The sequence below is a fragment of the Lissotriton helveticus genome, chromosome 3_1, assembly GCF_964261635.1.
Source record: "Lissotriton helveticus chromosome 3_1, aLisHel1.1, whole genome shotgun sequence".
NCBI classification, from domain to species: Eukaryota; Metazoa; Chordata; class Amphibia; order Caudata; family Salamandridae; genus Lissotriton; species Lissotriton helveticus.
In genome coordinates, this window is record NC_136061.1 from 1,864,951,856 (window position 1) to 1,864,972,014 (window position 20,159).

Genomic DNA, 20,159 nt, shown 5'->3' on the forward strand with positions numbered 1-20,159 from the left:
ATGTTTAAACAACACAAGTTTGCTGCCTTTCAGTTCCATCTCGTAGCCACTAGAACAACTGGAGCAGGAAGAAATGTGGAAGATATAACATCAATCTTGGCAGACAAAGATCACTACTTTAAAAAAGAACTGGCAATGCCAATCGGTCATTGCTTTTATGTAATGATAAGTGAGACCAATTGGCATTGCCAATGCTTGTTTTAGAGAGGAGTGGTGACAGGAGGCAACACTGCCTCGCTTACCTGTGTATCTTGAATGGTCTGTACAGGAACCTGCCACAGTCCTTTGTGGGCCATTGGGTTGATGTATAACACATGTACCTTATCTGTGAAGTGCATTCCAATGCCAGGCTGTCCACAGTGCAGAATAAGTAGCTTCATTCATCTCCAAGAAAGGGAAGCGGGACAGGTAGGTAGTAATAAGGCCTTTTCTCGATCCTACATGGAGCTTAGTCATCAGTGGCGGCTCGTCATCAGGGTGTTTTGTCACTGCCACACCATCTATTCCAAGCTGCCACACAGTCAATATCTCCAATGTTTTATGAATGTACCTACAGTCCCATTATATGTACTATCTAAATGCTTTCATTCATTAATAATGTGCTAGTGCGTGACGCAGAATGTTATGATGATGGTTCAGACATGCAGAGAGAGGCATATCGGCTGGCCCACTAGTATGCACAGTGGAGCAATAAGTTACATGCACCCTGTATGTAGTACCTTCCAAAATGTGCTGTTTCAAGGAGCCAGAGGATCTAGAACACAGACCCCCTCAGTCTCTTAGAGAAAGCTGGGTCACCTTGCCCTGCCAATCCTGGTGCACCTTTTATGCTCTTCATTATAAAAAGAGAATAGTGGTACCCTGGTTGATAGTGAAGGATGCTCTGGCAAGAAGAACCCCAAAGTACAATACACGATCTGTACTTGTGTGACTAATAGGAACCACACATGAGATAACAACAATAACATAGCCAATCAATTTGTGGTTATACTTTAAAGCCACAGAGTGATTGGCTACATTAATTTATGTCCTCAACTCAGCTGTCTTCCTAAGTCAGTGTGCATGAGAGACTCACTACTTTCCTCCTCTGTCCCCAGGTGCACCAATCCGCCTGCACCCAGCTTGTCAGTCCCATAATGCTCCATGACACCCTGGCACACTCCATGCATGTGCTAGTCCTTCCCAGGGCTCAGGAGGCAGAGAGCAGCTCTCTGACTCTTGAACCCTTGGGAGGCATGGCACCACGTGGTTTGGTGCCCAGATGTCTGCTTCCCCTTTCATGCCTCACCCGCACTAGAGATCAGTGCGCCAAAAGGAAGGAGACACCAGTCTGGATCCCCAGGATTCAATGGAGGGGTAGGCGCGGTGAGATTTGGATGTCAGTGGGAGTGCATGAATCTGTGTGTGTATGGAATGTTTACTCGTGTGTGAATGTATATGGATGACTGTGTCCTTATGTGTGAATGTCTGCGTCAAATGCTGTCCTCATTGGTGAAAAGGAGCCAAGACTTGCTCAATTTCTTTGACTCTCCATTACTAGTTGCATTACTAGTTGTGGTTGAGCGGTCAAAACATACTCTAAGAAGCTAAGATATTTGAGCTCAAACACAATTTACCACATAAAATATCACACTCAACCAAGATCTACTAATAGTCACTGACATTTATTTGAAAATTAATATCTATTTATTACATTACTAGTCTATCAGAGGCAACTGAAAGGGAACCCAATACAGAAAACGAAGAGTGCCCGTGACTTAGAATTAAGATATGACCTCAGATGATAATTCTCTCTCTGGGTCTGTAGGTTTATCAAGCACACTTTAAAAGAACTTAAGTCATCTGGGTCACATACTGTTAAATTCAAGCGATACAAACAATGGATGGATATGTCTCGATTAGGTGACAGCCATGTCTATGACAAAAGGCTGATACAGCACAGGGTAGCTCAGCAGACCAGAACACTTGTTGTAAGAGTTTGCACCAGAAACTCAGGTAAGGAATCACCAACTGGAAAAGCAGAGGTGGTGAGGTAATAAACAAGCAGGCATCTGTGCTGAATAGATACTCAGATTACCCACAAGTCTCTTGTATAGTCCCAAAAAGACTCTCAAATATGACACTCTGATAGCCCCCAGTAAGCCCTCAACAGACCCTTGTATAGTTTCCAACAGACCCCATGTTAGTCCCAACAGACCCCAAGATAGCCTTAACATACCTCAGCATAGCCCTGAAGAGACCTTCAAGTGTGCTCTTGCAGACCCTCGCATAGCCACCACCAAACCCTAAACATAATGTCAATAGACTCTCACATACCCTCCAACAGCCCCTAAAAGTAATGTCCACAGACCCTCACACAGCTTCCAGCAGAAACAAACATAGTCCACATGTGCCTTGCTTGGCCTCCGTAGGCTATGTACGGCCCTCAACAGAGTACCACATAATTCCCGATATATCTGTGCATAGCCTATTAAAGAATATCACACAGACCCCAACATGGGCAGACACTTTCACAGCCCCAAGCCTAATTTCACATAGTCTCCAACAGGCAACTATATTTCACCCACTAAATTTTCAAATAGCACCCAACAGACACTCACACAGTGAGTTCCCAAAAGACCTCTATATGATCACAAATGACCCTCACATAACCCCCAATGTTCCGAAACACAGCACACAACTGACAATCATATAGCCTCAACGGATGTATGACGTTACAACGCATGCATTTACATCGCATGCCTTTACAACGCTGTTTTACAACGCATGCCTTTACAACGCATAGTGCTTTGGGGCGCTGGATAGTGAATAGTTTAATTTACTATTCCAACTCCAGTCCCCGTGGATAGTAGGGAAGGTGTTGGATAGTACATTAAACCTATTCCCTATCCTAGAGCGCCCCCCAGCGCAATGCGTTGTAATTGTTTGCGTTGTAAAAGTTGCATCGTAAAGGCACTGCGTGGTAAAAGTTGCGTTGTAAAGGATGTTTCCCGCCTCAACAGACCATTCCATATGCCCTGCTGACCATCAGATAGCACACAACAGACCGAAAATAGCATTAAAAGCCCATTACACACCTAACAGAACGTCTCATAGCTCTCAACAGAGTACTAAGACATCCCTACACAGACCTCGACATAACTCCTAGCAGGAAAGGCATTCTGGGAATTCTTTGAGACATCTTTTAGGTGGAGCGGATTCTACATGAAAGGCATCAGTCTAACCAGCGACAACCCATTTTGCACTCTCACATGTTTGTATTCTGACAAAGGGTTTAAGTATTGGATTAATGTAGGAGGGTTGATAGGGAGCTGAACATGACATAAGCACTTACCACTTTAGGTGAAATATTACTCAGCAATGTTTGGAATAATGAAATACTACCCAGTTAACTTAGAATATGCAAAAGTCAATTCTGATATAGGTCTATAGTCCAAACACAGGCATGGAACCAGGGCCTATTTTAACAAAAATACTTAAAAGGTAAAGGTCATGAACTGTATAAAACATTCAAAACAAAAAGAGCCCAAATCACTGGAGTCTCCAGTTTAATGTGGGTAGTGTGGCAAAGTGAATCATACCTATCTCTAGTGACACCCTATTTTGTCCATTCAAATTCCCCAAAAGCTCATCATACGGCCCCCAAAAGACTCCAAGGTAGCTCACAAAAGACATTAAGACACCTTTTAACAGTATAGGCACCATCTGAGTTCCGAAGGAAACTCACCTTTAGCAGAGACCACTCCAAGTGGAAACATTCTTACTTCAATCAACATTGATATTTTGTTAAAAATAGTAGAAAGTATTGAAAAACAGCCAATATTTCTAGGAAACTTCAATTCAGCCGAACTAAGTTTTATTTGGAAAAACAGTTATGTAATTTCAAGGTATTCATCAAAACACTTTGTGAGTGATAAGGAATTTCTTTTTTTTTTTATGAAAAAAGATAAATGAATAGATCCCAACTGTAAGGAAAACCAAAACCGAACCAAGGAAAACACAGTGAAAAGAAAATGTGAGCATCAACGGTATATTGGTTGTTTTCATTAAAAGACAGCCAATTATCTTCAATACAATTAAGGAGAGAGGGGATTAATCAATGTATCACAATTAAAGAAAACAGACTGTCTTTGTACATGTGTCGATGGGGGTCACTGTTTTCCTTGGTTCAGTTTTGGTTTTCCTTACACTTGGGCAGTCGCTGCCTGCAAGGATTCGCGGGGGGGCACGCGTGGAGGGGGTGGTGGGTGAATTTAATAAAAATTCAAATCGAAAGCAAAACTTACCTTTGCCTCCGGTCCCGGACTCCCGAGTCGCGTCTCCTGCTCTCTGCTCACAGGAAGCAGAAGCAGGCAGCCACCCTCTCTTCCCATAAGCCAATCACAATGCTGCAATGGCAGCGTTGTGATTGGCTAGGACGCCGGCCTTACAGGCATCTACGGGGAGGCCGTTATCTTCATGCAGCTGCGCAGCAGCCTACATGAATAAAACAGATAGTGCTATGACTGGTTTGGTCGGCCCTGGGGCCGACCAAACAGTCAGCGCCCATAACATTGGGCTTGCAACCCCTCCCCCGCCCGCTACCAACCAGGTATACCCTTCTTCTGCTTTCTCGCAGCACGAGAAGCAGAAACGTAAAATAGTATTTATACCATTTTATGTTTCTGCTTCTCACACTGGGAGAAAGCAGTGGGGCATCGCTCCGACGCCCACGTGGAGGAGCCGAGTCCTGCACTTGGGGTCTATTCATTTTTCTTTTTTCGTTTCTTTTTTAAAATAAACTCCTTATCATTCACAAAGTGTTTTGATGAATACCTTGAAATGACATATCTGTTTGTGCAAATAAAACTCAGTTCGGGTGGATCAATGTTACCTAGAAATAGTGGCTGTTGTTCAATATTTTCTACAATTTTTAACAAAATATCAATGTTGAACTAAGAATGTTGACATAAAGATTGATTCCACACTTAAAGTTCTGTGCTACTATAATTTTTTCTATGAAATGAGTTCCATGTGAACACGTGTTCCAAGGATCACTTAAGACCCATGTTCACATTGAAATAAGGTTTGCTCTTGTTTAACATCTAAGGTAAGGTAGGTTCTGTCGGGAGTTAGATAATTACTTTAACAGCTTTTGTACATGAAAAGAAAAAAGGGAAACACACCTAGAATTATGTAATCAATATCAATCCATTTTTCCAGTATACAATTTAAATTATATCTTAGTCAGGCTGTCACAGAGAGCAATTTTGTTGTTAAAAAGCCGTGCAAACAATAAACTAATCAGTGATGAGGTGATCTAGAAGTGACAAGGTGCTTTGAGTGAATAACATATATACAGTGCTGGACAAAACATATATACAATATTTATTCAATAGACATTGATCCCTATATAATTGAATCTCCAATCCAAATACAGTTCTGTTATTATGTGGAGTGGAGAGAATGGGCAAAGATTCTGTAGGCACGTCGACGTTTCGACCCAAGGAGGTGCTTGATTCAACTGGAGACACTTCGGTTCTTTTTCAGGACAAGACAGGACAGCCAGTAGTAGTAACAATCAAAGGTCTGGTGCGTGCTTCGATTGGTCGATCAAACAGGGGTTGGATTCTAGTCAAGGATGAAAAACTGCGTCCTAGTAGAACCATCAGGGTTGATTGAGTCAGATTCTGAATGCAGGAAAGTAGATGAGTCACATCCACTACTGCTCGAATCAAGGGGCTCTAGCCAGCCAGCGAAGGAATGAACAGCTTGTTCTTGTTTAAGCATTCCAGGTGGAAGACATCGGTCCACCAATGAAACCCAATCGTTGCTCAGTCTCTCCACAGTGGATATTACCATCATTGCATGACATAAGCATTTCCCATAGTATGTGAAGCATTATAGCTTTTTAGTTAGAAATTGCACAAGCAATTCAAGAATACTCAAATAGCTCTTAAAAAGTGGTGCTCTCTCACTAGATTTCATCAAAATAACACACTTTAGCCCGACACAAGCATGGCAGGCAGTGCAAGTGAAATCAAAATGTGCACAAATTTAGGATGACGCACTGCATAACGTGTGCCGAATATAAGGGCTGTGTGAGGCCCGCATTTTAGATGCAAAGAAAACACTCAGTGTACTCAAGAGACTCTTGCGTCACCAACAAATGATTCTAAAACAGGCCTCAATAGACCTTACCGTAGATGGTCTCCACGAGGAACCTGTACAGCTCCTAACAGGCTTTCGCAGAGCTCCCAAAAGACCCTCGCATAGTTCCAACTTAGTCCATAAATGGGCTCCAACAGCCCAATGCATGGCCCCAAACAGACCCTAACATTCCCAACAAAAAAACCTAATGTGACCTCCGACATTCCATTCTAGGCCTCATTAGGCTTCCCCACACATTGCCCTACCGACAATCACAGAGGCATAAAAAGGCCCCGCCTAGTGGGCCCTCACATTAGCCCCAACAGACCCTCACGCAGCTCTTTACGGACTCGCACTATCTTCCAACAAACCATCGCAAAGCCTTCAACATACCCGCATGTAACCCTCCACAAACTCTCGCGTGATATGACCCTTGACAGACCCACAGAGACACTCTCGTCCTCACAGTCTCATCACTAGGCGCGTTTGTCTTCCATGTGCTCATCACACGCACCCCTCCTCCCCGCCTGATGACGCAGTCTCCTTCACTCTTCACCAAAGCCTTCTTCCCTCCTCCTCAGAACCTTCTACGTCAGCGGATATCACCGTCTTCTGTCAATCATTTGCACCCCTTCCAAGAGTCTGTACCCTGCTTACCAAGTAACAAAACCAAGTGAATGTGTAAACCCATGCTTGTGTTTCCCTTGTCGTACTTCGTATTTAATGCCTTCAATTTCTGTGTGTGCCTATATGAGAATGTGTGCATGGAACCCTGAGCCTGTTGTCGCACACTACACATGTGTGCGTGAGGCCACGTGGGAGCTGGTGTTCGCGTGAGAGACAAGGGCTCATCGTGTGATAGTTTGTGCGTGAGATAGTGTGTGCGTGTAAGATCATTCAGTATGAGCAAAAAGATACTAAGGGATGGTTTCGTGTGAGAGAAAGATCGTATGTGCGTCAGAGTTTGTGTGCCTGTGCGTGCGTGTGAACCAGCGGACAACTCTTGATTTTGGAAGAGTGCGCGTGAGCACGAGAGACGTACTCTCCGATAAACTCATTCAATAAAGTTCAGAAGAGCCGTTTCTTGAAAGATCCCTTAAGAAAGCACAAGTTACAAGCAGGAGGGCCGAGGGCGCCCTCGCTGCCTCGCCTCTGTCCCTGGAGCGCGCCTACTTGGCAGTACCTTGGCACGGACTCACCCACGGGCACGCCTGGCACTCCTCCGCTGGCGGCCGAGGCCCCTCGATGCTCCTCCGCCGGTGGCCGCGTCCCGCCAGGCTCCTCGATCCGCGCCCCCTGGTCCTCGGAGCCGCCGCACTTTGCGATGGGGATGCAGTGGGGATGGAGGCCTGCTTCTCGTTGCCACGGACACCGGTCCATTCAAAAAGCGGCTCGCGGCCAATCAGGGCCGGCCGCGGGCCCACTCATGTGCTGCCCGAGTGCTTGTTGTGTGTCTGAGAGTGAAGAGCATGGCAGTGTCCAGGGAGACGGAGCAGGGGCGGTGGGGGCCGGCCACGGCTTTGTGTCTGTGCGGGCTTTGTGGGGGATGAAGAGGTTGGGGAGGCAGCGATGCTGCTCCTACCGGTGTCCCATTTACTGAGGAGAAGAAAAGGAAGCGAGGGGCGGTGGAAAGTGGGGGCGGCAGAATAGAGACAGAGTCGGCCAGCAAGGAAATAGTGAGATTTCATGATGGGCCATGAGTCTGGAAAGCCTGTATATCCAAGGCATGGCGCACCCGTCACGTGCATGCTTATATTGACATTTGAGTGACCCCCATCCCTTCTGGCACCCTGGGCCTTAAAGCATGCAAGGGAAATGCGCCCCATTTCCTAGCTTCGTAGTAGAAAAGGCTATAATTGGGGTGTAGTGGGACCGTAACTTGCAGTGACCTAGGTGCCACTTACCTGTTGCACGATTGACAGCTACGTCCACCCTTCATGCATTCCAGTCCAGAGGCAACATTAAACGCAAAGAGTAGGTTCTCAGTGTGCGTGCACATACTCTTTAACACTTACTTTCTGCCAGTTACCAACACTTCAAGTGGAAGCAAGAACAGAAGACACGGAGTAGATATGCAGGCCTCATAACATTGGGCAGGTGCAGCAACGTGTCTTGCTTTCTTCAGTATCTGCCCAACTTAGGCCAGTGGCTCCATTTAGCCCACCTTTCCTTCAGGTAGGCCTGCTCAGCACGCATTAAAGCCTCGGTGAGGCTAAGGGCTGTTCTGGAGGTATCCTAGATGTCCTGCAGTCGTGCCTCTTAAGCAGTGTAGTTTGGGCAATGTTACTCCACTAGTAATTCTGTATATGTGAGGTCTAGCTCTCTACCCTCACTTTTACGCTAAAACTCACTATCCCATATCATCTGCACATCGCTTCCGCTACTTCAACCATTACCAAAGTTTGGCCAGCAGACAACTCTGGGTTTTCTGGCTGGCCCTTTGGTGAAAGGCGTCTTCCATGTGACTTGCTTAGTGGAAATTTCCAACTGACTAGTTTCAAATGGTTTGTACTAGGTCCAGTTGCAGTGTGCTCACTATACTGACCACAAAACTCAGCAAGCATTGGCAATGCCAATAGGTCTGGCTTAAAAGCTACTTACTTGTAGTGTGTAGCATTATAAGTAGATAGTACGGTAATAGATATGTATTCGTGTGGCAGCAAAGAACTGTAGATTAATATTGGTGGAGGGTAAAAGGTCAGGTGAGTTACACTGTCAAGCCAGACCTAAACATCCATGTAAGTTAATGGCAGCCCTCTCCCCATTTGTGCTGCTGCCAGAGGAAAACAACATAAATCATCTAGTTTTCGAAGGTACTTCAATGGCATTCTAATGTCATGTGTGTGTGTCCCTGAAAGTTCAGGCTTAGGCAGCCGGATAAATAGGCAAAATTATCACAGCTACCTGGACCTGGAAGGCAAGCACTTTTTTGTGGAAGCAGACAACTTCTGCCGAATCATAAAATGTAGTCCTGGCTACCAACAGGTGGGCACATCGTATGCCCCACTCTGGTGATGTTTATATAATTGTCTGGTGATAAATGCGCTGTCAAGCCAGTCCATAAAAAGGCAAATCAAATTCTGGTCTAAAATGGCAACATTAAAGAAGGTCATACCCCATACTAGTGATAGGTTTTGCGAAGCCATACTGATGGCTGACTGTGCGCTGCACAGGTGGTAATTTACAATATTATAAATGTTTGCACATAGAACTAGCTGGGTCAAATTGAGAAAATGAGAAATCATACAGGTTAAGTAAGAATAGCATCCAAAATCGATAGACACCACCAGGCACTAACAGCCTGCTCCAAGGTACAGCTGGATAAAACTGGAATTTTCTCCATCGCATGTAGGAAATGCCCAAAACATGTATTAACTATTGGATTCAGCACAAACCACTTGTAACTGGTTAATTGAAATTACACCAACTTTTAATACCATATTTCACCACATGGGCCCCAGAAGCCACTGGGAGCACCACAAATCATGGCATGGAAACACAGAGCGGCCACTCAAACCCTTCTGCAGACAGAGGCGGGCATCTTCACACAGATCCTACTATCACTTGGCACCAAGTGTTCACATTCAGTGTGGCAACCACTAGGGAACCATGTCCTGCTCTCCTAGCTAAAGTTAGTCCCGCCTTGCGGTACCAACACTACCACACTGAAGCTGCAATAGAGAGGCCCTGCAGGACAGGTTGATGATGGACAAGCAGAGAGACCCCACAATCAGCATTGCTGAAGTCAGTTACTGCACCGAAGATACAAGACTATAACCCACTTCAGCGTCGCGTTGGCACAGTATATAAGACCACGCACAAACTCCCCATTGCAGCATGCCACTACAACTGTTTGGGAGGCGAGGAGTGTTGCACACTTATAAAGCCCTGAATGGCAGATCAACCAAGCTCGACCCTTCACATTCAGAAGGGGGTTAATGGATGAGCTAAGACACACTGGCCACAGTCCACAGTGCCATCATAATTCTCATAGGAGTTCACGGTACCTGCAAATGGATCAGTCCATGGGGGGAAATTTAGGCTGCATTTCTAAATGTCTCATAAAATCTGTGTAAAATGTAATTCAGGACCAAAAAGGTTGGCATTTGTTATTGCTCATTTGCTCTGGATATGTATCTATATTTGAATCTTTAGGTGCGTGGTCCGCTGTCTCCTGAACTGACCAAAAATGTTTTATGTACTTTTTAAATTCTTTAAAAAGACTAAGTATATAAGTACATTTTTTAATATTAATGTAAGTAGTATTAGATGTGGCAGACGTTTTCTACACATGATTTCTTGTATATATATATTGCTTATTTGACTTTTAGTTTTTTTGCCAAAGCCGAATAAAGTTGTTTTTGACCAAAAATGTTCCTTTTGTAGTCACCAAATTTTTACTCCTTGTTATGTCCACGAAATTGCCTTAACATTTTAGTAGGATTTCGTGTAAATGGATCTACTGAAGATGTGCTATTATTACTTGATAAAGGGCCATATGTATCAAGCTAATTAGCATTCGCAAAGGCCGAAATTCTGCGAATTTCGGCCTTTGCGAATGCTAATTAGACAAATGGTATGTATCAAACAAGTTTGATGCAAAATAAGGAATAGCAAAATTTGCTATTCCTTATTTTGCGATTGCACTTAAGGAATTGCAAATTTTGCGATTCCTTAAATGCAATGTATCAAACAAAAAATATGCAAAAAATGCCATTGAGGATTCTCAAATTACCACCAACTTCTAGTTGGTGGTAATTTGCGAATTCTTTTCAAAAAGCTTTTTTACAAAAAAACACAGGTGCCATATGACGCCCATACATGCCCTTAGGGCATGTATGTGCGCCATATGCCCCCAAATGTCTTTTTCAGGGGTGCAGCAGGGTGTTCTTGAGACACCCCTGCACCCTTGAAAAAATTCCTAATTTGCGATTAGCTAATTGCTAATGCAAATTGCACTTTCATTCCTATGGGCCTCCTGGCCCATGGAAATGAATGGGTAATTTGCGATTAGCAAATTGCTAATCGCAAATTAGGAATGCTAAGGAATCGCTATTGAAAAGCGATTTTGTACATACATACCATTTTGCATTTCCTAAATAGCGATTCCTTAAAATTCGCTATTTAGGAAATGCAAAATAGTTTGATGATACATATGGCGGAAAATGATGAGTTGTGATAAGAAAAAAACTTGTTTCTTATAGTTGATTTCCAATTTAAATTCTCTGTCAGCCTGTGACATTACTCGTTGTTCACGTGGTAGTCCCCTTCTACTGCCTGTTCGTTGCACTCTGCCCGGCACGTGACTAACTCTGGATGAACCTTCCTGGCCTTTCTGAGCTACTTCCACGTCAGGAATTCTTTCAATGTCCCAGGCTTTCACCTCGCTTGCCACCTTTTGTCACTAATTTACCGGCACATGTCCACCATGCGAGGTGAATCATATATACGGGAATAGTGACCCAGGAAGTGGGCCTCATGGGCCTGGAATGCGGCCTCATTTCAAAGGCTCCCTCCTGCTGATAATCCCGTTGCCTCCTTTCATGGGAACTGGGCTGTCTGCGCCCGCCACAAACAGGTGATTGTTTTCCTCCCACCCACGTGCTCTGTGACGCAGCCCTGATATTCTTTCTGTGGGTTTAATTTGGGAAATGTGACTTGTGGTTATCGCGATGAAAAGTAAACACGCCCGCGCGCACGTTCACTCACCGCGGAACATTCGCGAGTCCAGCAGCCGGTGTGATAGCTCAGTGTGCTAAACCACCTGCCGCAGAGGCCTGCGTGTAAGTCCTAGGCGGCTGACTTTAGTCTTACATCCTGGCAGACTGACCCATCTTTGCTGCTCAATTATAGCAAACACCACAATCTGAGGTGTCTGCCAGTGAGTAAATAACACGGAGAATCAACACAATTGAAAGGGTGAGTCTGTCCTGTATTCATTCAATTATGTACAGCATTATGCACCATCCTCAACTTTACAATGCTGCCTAGCCTATTACTTTAATTTCTGTTCTGTTATTTCACCCACCTTGCATCATTTTAGTCGCTTGGTAGCATCACTACCTTGTGCATGTTGCCTTATGCCCCCTCCTTCCAGCAAGCTTTCCTCTACCCTTGCTTTATAACAGTGCCTCCAGGGGTTATACCGTTGATTGCTTCCGGGAGGGGCTCACATGATGTACATTTCATCTCTTATCCTTTCAAACCAAGGTTTCGGATCTGTCATACAAACCATTGTCATCTCAAAAGCTGACTATAGTAATGTCCTCCTCACAGGAGCCTCAAAGATGACGTTGGCACCTCTAAAAACTATTCTCAGTCCGGCTGCTTGCTTACCAACGAACTCTAAGAAAGTGACTATATCGCCAATATGTATAGCTAGGATAACATTTGAAACAACATGCCCGACTTTTCAAATGCTCGAAGTGCAGCCCAACCATTCGATCTTCACTCACTAGCACACATCACTGGAGGCGAATAAGAACTGAGAAGCAAAACATCCCTCAGACTTGAAGGAAAGACATTTAAATCAAACCAGGCCACATAAAATCATTTATGGGTTCGGCCTTCTCTTTGGAACTCTCCATTGGAAGCCATCAAAGGTGAAGAAAAGCGGACCAGTATTAGGAAAAAAAATAAAAACAACACCCACTTGCATAAATGTTACTGCCCAGCCCCTTCTTTTTAGGACTCATTAGTTCTTCCCCCTTTAACTCCCCAGACCTCCTCATGACATGTTTTGATTTAGGATTATCTGTCGTTTTGTTTTAATCTGTTAATTGTACACCCGATCTTTCAGGTAAAGTTGTCATCTCTAAGGGGTTTCTAATACTCATTGCTGAAAGACTAGCAATATATAAAAACTTAAAATAAATGAAAATAAAAAAATACCCTAGTGGTTTAACAGTGCCTCCAGGGGTTGTACCTTTGTTTGCTTCTTGGAGGTACCCCCATGATGTACACACTCTGGTTGTTTAACAGAGCCTTCAGGGGTTGAACCTTTGTCTGGTTATTGGAGGATCCCACATGGTGAACATACTCTGGTTTAACAAAACCTTCAGGGGTTGTACCTTTCTTTGATTATCGGAGGATCCCACATGGCGTACATACTCTCTGGTTGTTAAACAAACAGGGCCTCCAGGGGTTGTACCCTTGTCTGGTTCTTGGAGGTTCTCCCATGGTGTACACACTCTGGTTGTTTCACAGTGCCTCCAGGGATTGCACCTATGTCTGGTTCTTAGAAGATACCACATGATGTACACGCTCTGGTTGTTAAACAGGGCCTCCAGGGGGTGTACCTTTGTTTGCTTCTTGGAAGATCCTCCATGATGTATGCACTCTGGTTGTAAAACATACAGCGCCTCCAGGGGGTTGTACCTTGGTTTGCTTCTTGGAGGATCCCACATGGTGTACACCCTCTGGTTGTTTCACAGTGCCGCCAGGGGTTGTACCTATGTCTGGTTCTTGGAGGATCCCCCATGATGTACATACTCTGGTTGTAAAACATACAGTGCCTCCAGGGGTTGTACCTTGGTTTGCTTTTTGGAGGATCCCACATGGTGTACACACTCTGGTTGTTAAACATACAGTGCCTCAGGGTTGCACCTTTGTCTGGTTCTTGGAGGATCCCCCATGATGTACATACTCTGGTTGTAAAACATACAGTGCCTCCAGGGGTTGTACCTAGGTTTGCTTTTTGGAGGATCCCACATGGTGTACACATGCTCTGGTTGTTAAACAACCAGGGTCTCCAGGGATTGTACCTTTGTCTGGTTCTTGGAGGTTCTCCCATGGTGTTCACACTCTGGTTGTTTCACAGTGCCTCCAGGGGTAGCACCTTTGTCTGGTTCTTAGAAGATACCACATGATGTACACGCTCTGGTTGTTAAACAGTGCCTCCAGGGGTTGTACCTTTGTTTGCTTCTTGGAAGATCCTCCATGATGTATGCACTCTGGTTGTTAAACAAACAGGGCCTCCAGTGGTTGTACCTTGGTTTGCTTCTTGGAGGATCCCACATGGTGTACACCCTCTGGTTGTTAAACACACAGTGTCTTCAGGGGTTGTACCTTTGTTTGCTTCTTGGAGGTTCCCCCCATGGTGTACATTCTCTGGTTGTTTCACAGTGCCTCAGGGTTGCACCTTTGTCTGGTTCTTGGAGGATCCCCCATGGTGTACATCCTCTGGTTGTTAAACAAACAGTGTCTTCAGGGGTTGTACCTTTGTTTGCTTCTTGGAGGTTCCCCCCATGGTGTACATTCTCTGGTTGTTTCACAGTGCCTCAGGGTTGCACCTTTGTCTGGTTCTTGGAGGATCCCCCATGGTGTACATCCTCTGGTTGTTAAACAAACAGGGCCTCCAGGGGTCGTACCCTTGTTTGCTTCTTGGAGGATCCCACATGGTGTACACCCTCTGGTTGTTAAACAAACAGTGTCTTCAGGGGTTGTACCTTTGTTTGCTTCTTGGAAGATCCCTCATGGTGTACATACTCTGGTTTTAAAACATACAGTGCCTCCAGGGGTTGTACCTTTGTCTGGTTCTTGGAGGTTCCCACATGGTGTACATACTCTGGTTGTTTAACCCCTCCCATGCTCATGACGAGCTCAGCTTGTCATGAGCCATGGTTCCTGTGTGCTCATGATGAGCTGAACTCGTCATGACCGTTGGAACGCTCACACGCGGGGCTAATTCCCCTGTTGTGCTGAGCGTTCCATTAAACGGGCGTGGTCGTGACGAGTTCAGCTCATCATGAGCACACGAGAACCGTGGCTCATGACGAGCTGAGCTCGTCATGAGCACCGGGGCGCTGTGCGCCCCTCCTTCCTTCCCCCAGAACAGCAGGGGAATGTGCCCCACAGCCAAGGGGTTAACAGTGCCTCCAGGGGTAGCACCTTTGTCTGGTTCTTGGATGATCCCACATGATGTACACATTCTGGTTGTTAAACATACAGTGCCTCTAGGAGTTGTACCTTTGTTTGCTTCTTGGAGGATCCCACATGATGTACATACTCTGGTTGTTAAACAGGGCCTCCAGGGGTTGTACCTTTGTTTGCTTCTTGGAGGATCCCACATGATGTACATACTCTGGTTGTTAAACAGGGCCTCCAGGGGTTGTACCTTTGTTTGCTTCTTGGAGGATCCCACATGATGTACATACTCTGGTTGTTAAACAGGGCCTCCAGGGGTTGTACCTTTGGGTGATTATCGGAGGATCCCACATGATGTACATACTCTGGTTGTTAAACATCCAGTGCCTCTAGGAGTTGTACCTTTGTTTGCTTCTTGGAGGATCCCACATGGTGAACATACTCTGGTTGTTAAACATCCAGTGCCTCTAGGAGTTGTACCTTTGTTTGCTTCTTGGAGGATCCCACATGATGTACAGACTCTGGTTGTTAAACATACAGTGCCTCCAGGAGTTATTCCTTTGTTTGCTTCTTGAAGGATCCCACATGGTGAACATACTCTGGTTGTTAAATAAACAGTGCCTCAGGGGTTGGGTGTCTACCGCTTTTGTGTGTACTCCACATAACTTACTTTCTGGTGGACTCCACCTATCCACATGGTACCCATTAAACAACGGTCTTAACCTGACTACTCATAAAGTGAAAGGTATGTGCTGCTGGTTCTGTTCTCGGGCAATCCACACCTTGCGCTTATAGGCAGCAACATTCTCTAGATCATGCTTGAATCACATCTTTGCACCTCATCTAGTACCTTCAATGGAGGCCACACTAGATTCAACACTTTATAAACCATGCTCTCTGAAAGGCTGCTAGGAATCCCATGCAATTAAGAGCTCTTCGTGGCCCTGTCAGTGACATGAAGCACTGTAAAAATACTACAATACACATAAATGACTGCTGCAGGACTGCAACCCTATATATTTACCTTACCTTCCTAATATTTTGGTTTTTATGGTGCTTATAGACATTGTATTTCAGCTTTATAGCACTGTAAATAGCAGGCACTGTTGTCATATGGCTCTACGCCACACTAAGTTGCTATGAATTCAAATGTATTGTTTGTACTAAAAACCATAACAAAATATTAAAACTATGTGACTCATGAATACATATACAAAGATTTAAAAAGAAGCAAAAAAGAACCCTGGTCGGTGCAAGAACAGTGCAATAATCTTGCGATAAAAGTGGGTTGAAATAAAAAATTGTCCGAATGTGCATTTGTCTTTTACGGATCAGGCTCATTAAATAACATAACTGTCACTGAGTGATTTTAAGAAAATCTATAAAAAGGGACAAATAAATATGGCAGCTGGTTTTAAAATTCTGAAAACAGTGTCCGTGTCGGCCTGGCGGAGGGAGCCAGTGGCTACAAGAGTTTTTATTACAAAGAGATGACAAGGGCAACCGGCGAAAGAATTGTTGCCTTCTCTTTCCCCAGCACATTAGCAGCTCTGATGCCAAATTTGGTGAACCGAATGTTCAGCTTTGTATTTTCTTGGTTCATGGCTGCTATTATGGCCTGCTGACATGTGCGATCTCCTAGTTTGTTCCACTCTGCTCGCAATAAAGTCCTTCTGTCATTTAGCAAAGCTGGGCATGCGCAGGCTATGTGTTCCAAGCTTTCGGAGTGGTAGCCCTGCATTCGATGTTGAGACTGAGGCGCCGCCATTGCAGCAAATGCTTTAAAAATGGCCACTCGCCTAGCCTTAGGGCCATGAACTTAACCTTCCAAAAGAGGGAGTATGTGCTTGATAAGTAGGATGACTCAACCCCTGGTTTATAATCGGAGACAACGGCCCAGGCATGTTTTCTTCTGGATAATTTTGCCCTGTCGGGGTGGTAAGACCATAGCTGAACGCTTTGCTTGATTACGGTCTTCAATGCCTGTTGTGGTGGGTTTGTTCCCCAATATTCCGTGACTCCGAATAGCTGTAGGGAGCGGGCCAAGTGTTGCCAATACTTTTGACTAAATGCGCTGGTTGATATTTCATTCCATAGTTTGGACTGAAGGCTGCCATCCCGGAAGTTGCGCAGTCTATTGCAGAGCTTGATAAAAGCACTGGCCTCGACGCCATTATGATCTAGCAAGCCGAATTCTAATCTGACTTGTGCGGGAGAAGAAGACCTCGGCAGGGGCCATGCTCGCTTGAAGATTCTGGTGGTTGATTTATTTAATAAGGTGTTTGTTGAGCCCATCATAATCTTGTGTCTATGTGATAGGGAATTGGTGATCTTGGCCTTCATCACCTTGAGCAGAGGAGTTAGGCTTGGCCCTAGTAAATGTTTTGAAAGTTTTGCCGACGCAACCTCAAGCAACAATGCTTTAACCTTAACAGCGTCTTTTTGTTTGGCGAAGGAACCTCTGTAGTCAAGGAAAATTGCCAAATATTTATAGTGTGGCACTGTATCGATGCTTTTATTGTTGAAAAACCACCTGCTTTTCCACTGCTTCTGTTTGCTGAAATGAATTGTTTTTGTTTTTGACAGATTCAATTCAAGAGCCTTGTCAAGTGTGTAGGGAAGGAGTTCATCAAGAAGCCTCTGGAGGCCTACCTTTGTGTGGCTCAGTAGCACAAAGTCGTCAGCGTATAACAGATTGCTGATGCGGGTTCCATCCAGTTGGGGCAGGTGGGAGTTAACCTTGTCAAGTATGGAAGATAGATCCGAGACCCCAAGAAGGGGCGCCAAGACGCAGCCTTGTTTGACACAGCTTCCTGTTTGGATCTTTTTTGAAACATGGGACCCATCGCCCAACTTTATCCTCATCCCGGTCTGTGTGTGAGTTGAATTATGGCTTGTAAGAGGGCGGGGGATATACCCCAGACGTCTAATTTTTGCCATAGGCGGCCGCGTGGCACCCGATAAAAATAGCCACCTTGAAGTTGACGAAGCAGCAATATAGTTGCATATGACAAATGTCTGCCTTCTCCATTAAAAAGTTAATGTCAATAGGTTGCTGGGTGTGCCTGAATTAGCTACGAAGCCGGTCTGGTTGAAGGGGAGACGCTGTGTTGATTCAGCCCAGGTTGACAGTTCTTCTAGTAAAATGCTGGCGTAGTATTTGGATTCGATATCAAAAAGGGCTATCATTCTGTAATTTTTGGGATCATCTCTTTTACCACTTTTGTAGATGGGATGAATGATGGCACCTTTCCAGGAATCCGGGATGTGGTTATTGAGCCTGCAATGTAGGAACAGTGGTGCAAGAGTTTCGTCTGACTTGAACAAGCCCTGAGGTAGACCGTTGGGGCCGGGGCTCAGTCTGACCTGCCTTTCCTAATTGTCCTGGCAATGGTGTTTATTAAAACTCAGTGTGCCGTCAAGATCACTGGGGTTGAATCGTTGCGTAGCTCCTTTCTCACAATTGTGGGTGAATCCAGGATGCCTTCAACTGTAGTTGTGGACCGGGTGTCGCCTGTGCAGTGGTCTTCGGTGAGTGATGGCCAAAGTTTGTAAATCAAATGGTGACTGGGGTGCTCTGTCCTGCTTGTATGTTCTCTGAAGTGATTAAATAGAAATTAGGTCCAGTCGTCAGCACTTTTGTTTGCGCTGCTTTGTCCTCTGCCTCCTAATGGGCCACTGTTCATAAGGGACCAAAATAACTTTGTATTGGACCTTTTACTGGCGTATACTAACTTCGACCAGAACTGGTCTGACTCTGATTGTTTGTCTCTGTGCACAGATGTCTTAAAAGCTTTTTGAGCTTGCTTGTGGTGGTTGAATAAAATTACATTTCCCGGGCTTTTTCTGGACCGGCGTAGGGCAGCGTTTCTTAGTGATTTTAATATTTTTGTTGCTGGTGAAATGCAAGGTTGTGGTGGGTCTTGCTGGGGATAAGACTTAGATGGAAATTAATTTAATGAACTGTTCACCAGTGCTTCTCAGCCGTCGATAATAGGCACATTTTTTGCACATTGTAACCATAGGAGATGACCACATTTCTCCATGGCGGTGGGGGCAATGCTGGACGACCATTTCATTTGCCTTAGATTCTCCGAGTGGCTGTATGATATCGTGTGAGCAAGTGCGTGATGGTGAGGCATGTTGAGAGATAATGTTATTAATTGAGGTCGATGGTCAATTTCCCCTAATGCTGCGATGTAATGGCACTCAATTAAGGTGAGCATTTAGCTATTTCCTAATGTAAAGTCCCAAAATGAATGGTTTCGGCCATTAGTTCTTGTCCAGGCCGGGAGGGGTGGTATCTGTAGGTGAGCGACCATTTATTACTAAATAGCCTATTCTGCTAAATTGGAGGACTGCATAGTCTCCCAGTTTAGACAGTCTGAGTCCTGGCAGTAGTGTTTGTGTGGCGAGGTGAGAGTGGACCGCTGGAACAGTGATCCCTAGGTCTTCAAACTGGTTATGAAAGAGGTTGGTATTAAAGCCTCCAGAGATTAAACATGGTGCACTGCCATATGTGCTTAGGATGTTACATAAAATTTCGATCAGGCAGTCCAGTTTGGATTTTTTCTCCCTGGTACATGGTGAGATATAAACATTTAGGAGTAGTAGCTTGCTCTCTGATGAAAAGTTTTCCACCACAATACCTGTGACCCAGTCAACCTAAAATTTTAGCTGTTTGACACGTGCTGACAGTCGAGTAGCCACGTAGATAATCAGTCCACCGCACAGTCTGCAAAACTTGCTCTTTCTTGTAGCTGGTAATGTAAATTCCAGATAGCCTTCAATTGGGTTGCTCGTTGATAGCCAGGTTTCCTAATGTCATGTTTTATAAACAGTCCAAGTATGTCAGGATATTGCAATTTTGATGAAAGACCATTGATATTCCAGGAACAGATTGTTAGTCCGTGTTCCAGGTTATTTCCATTGGTCCTGCTTTGGGATAGGGCTACCGGGAGCCATGACCAGTCTGCACTTCTGATGGTATGCTGGACTTCACTGCGCTTGTCGTTGCCGACTGGAGAGCGGCTTCTAGCTGACTTTAAAATAGAGAAAGTGGTGTGGCCTGTACTTAAAGCTGGGACCTGGCTAGGTATGAGTATTGAAGGGTATTGGGGAACTCGGACGTTGCTACGATTATTCCCCAGTTTTTAAATTGGTCA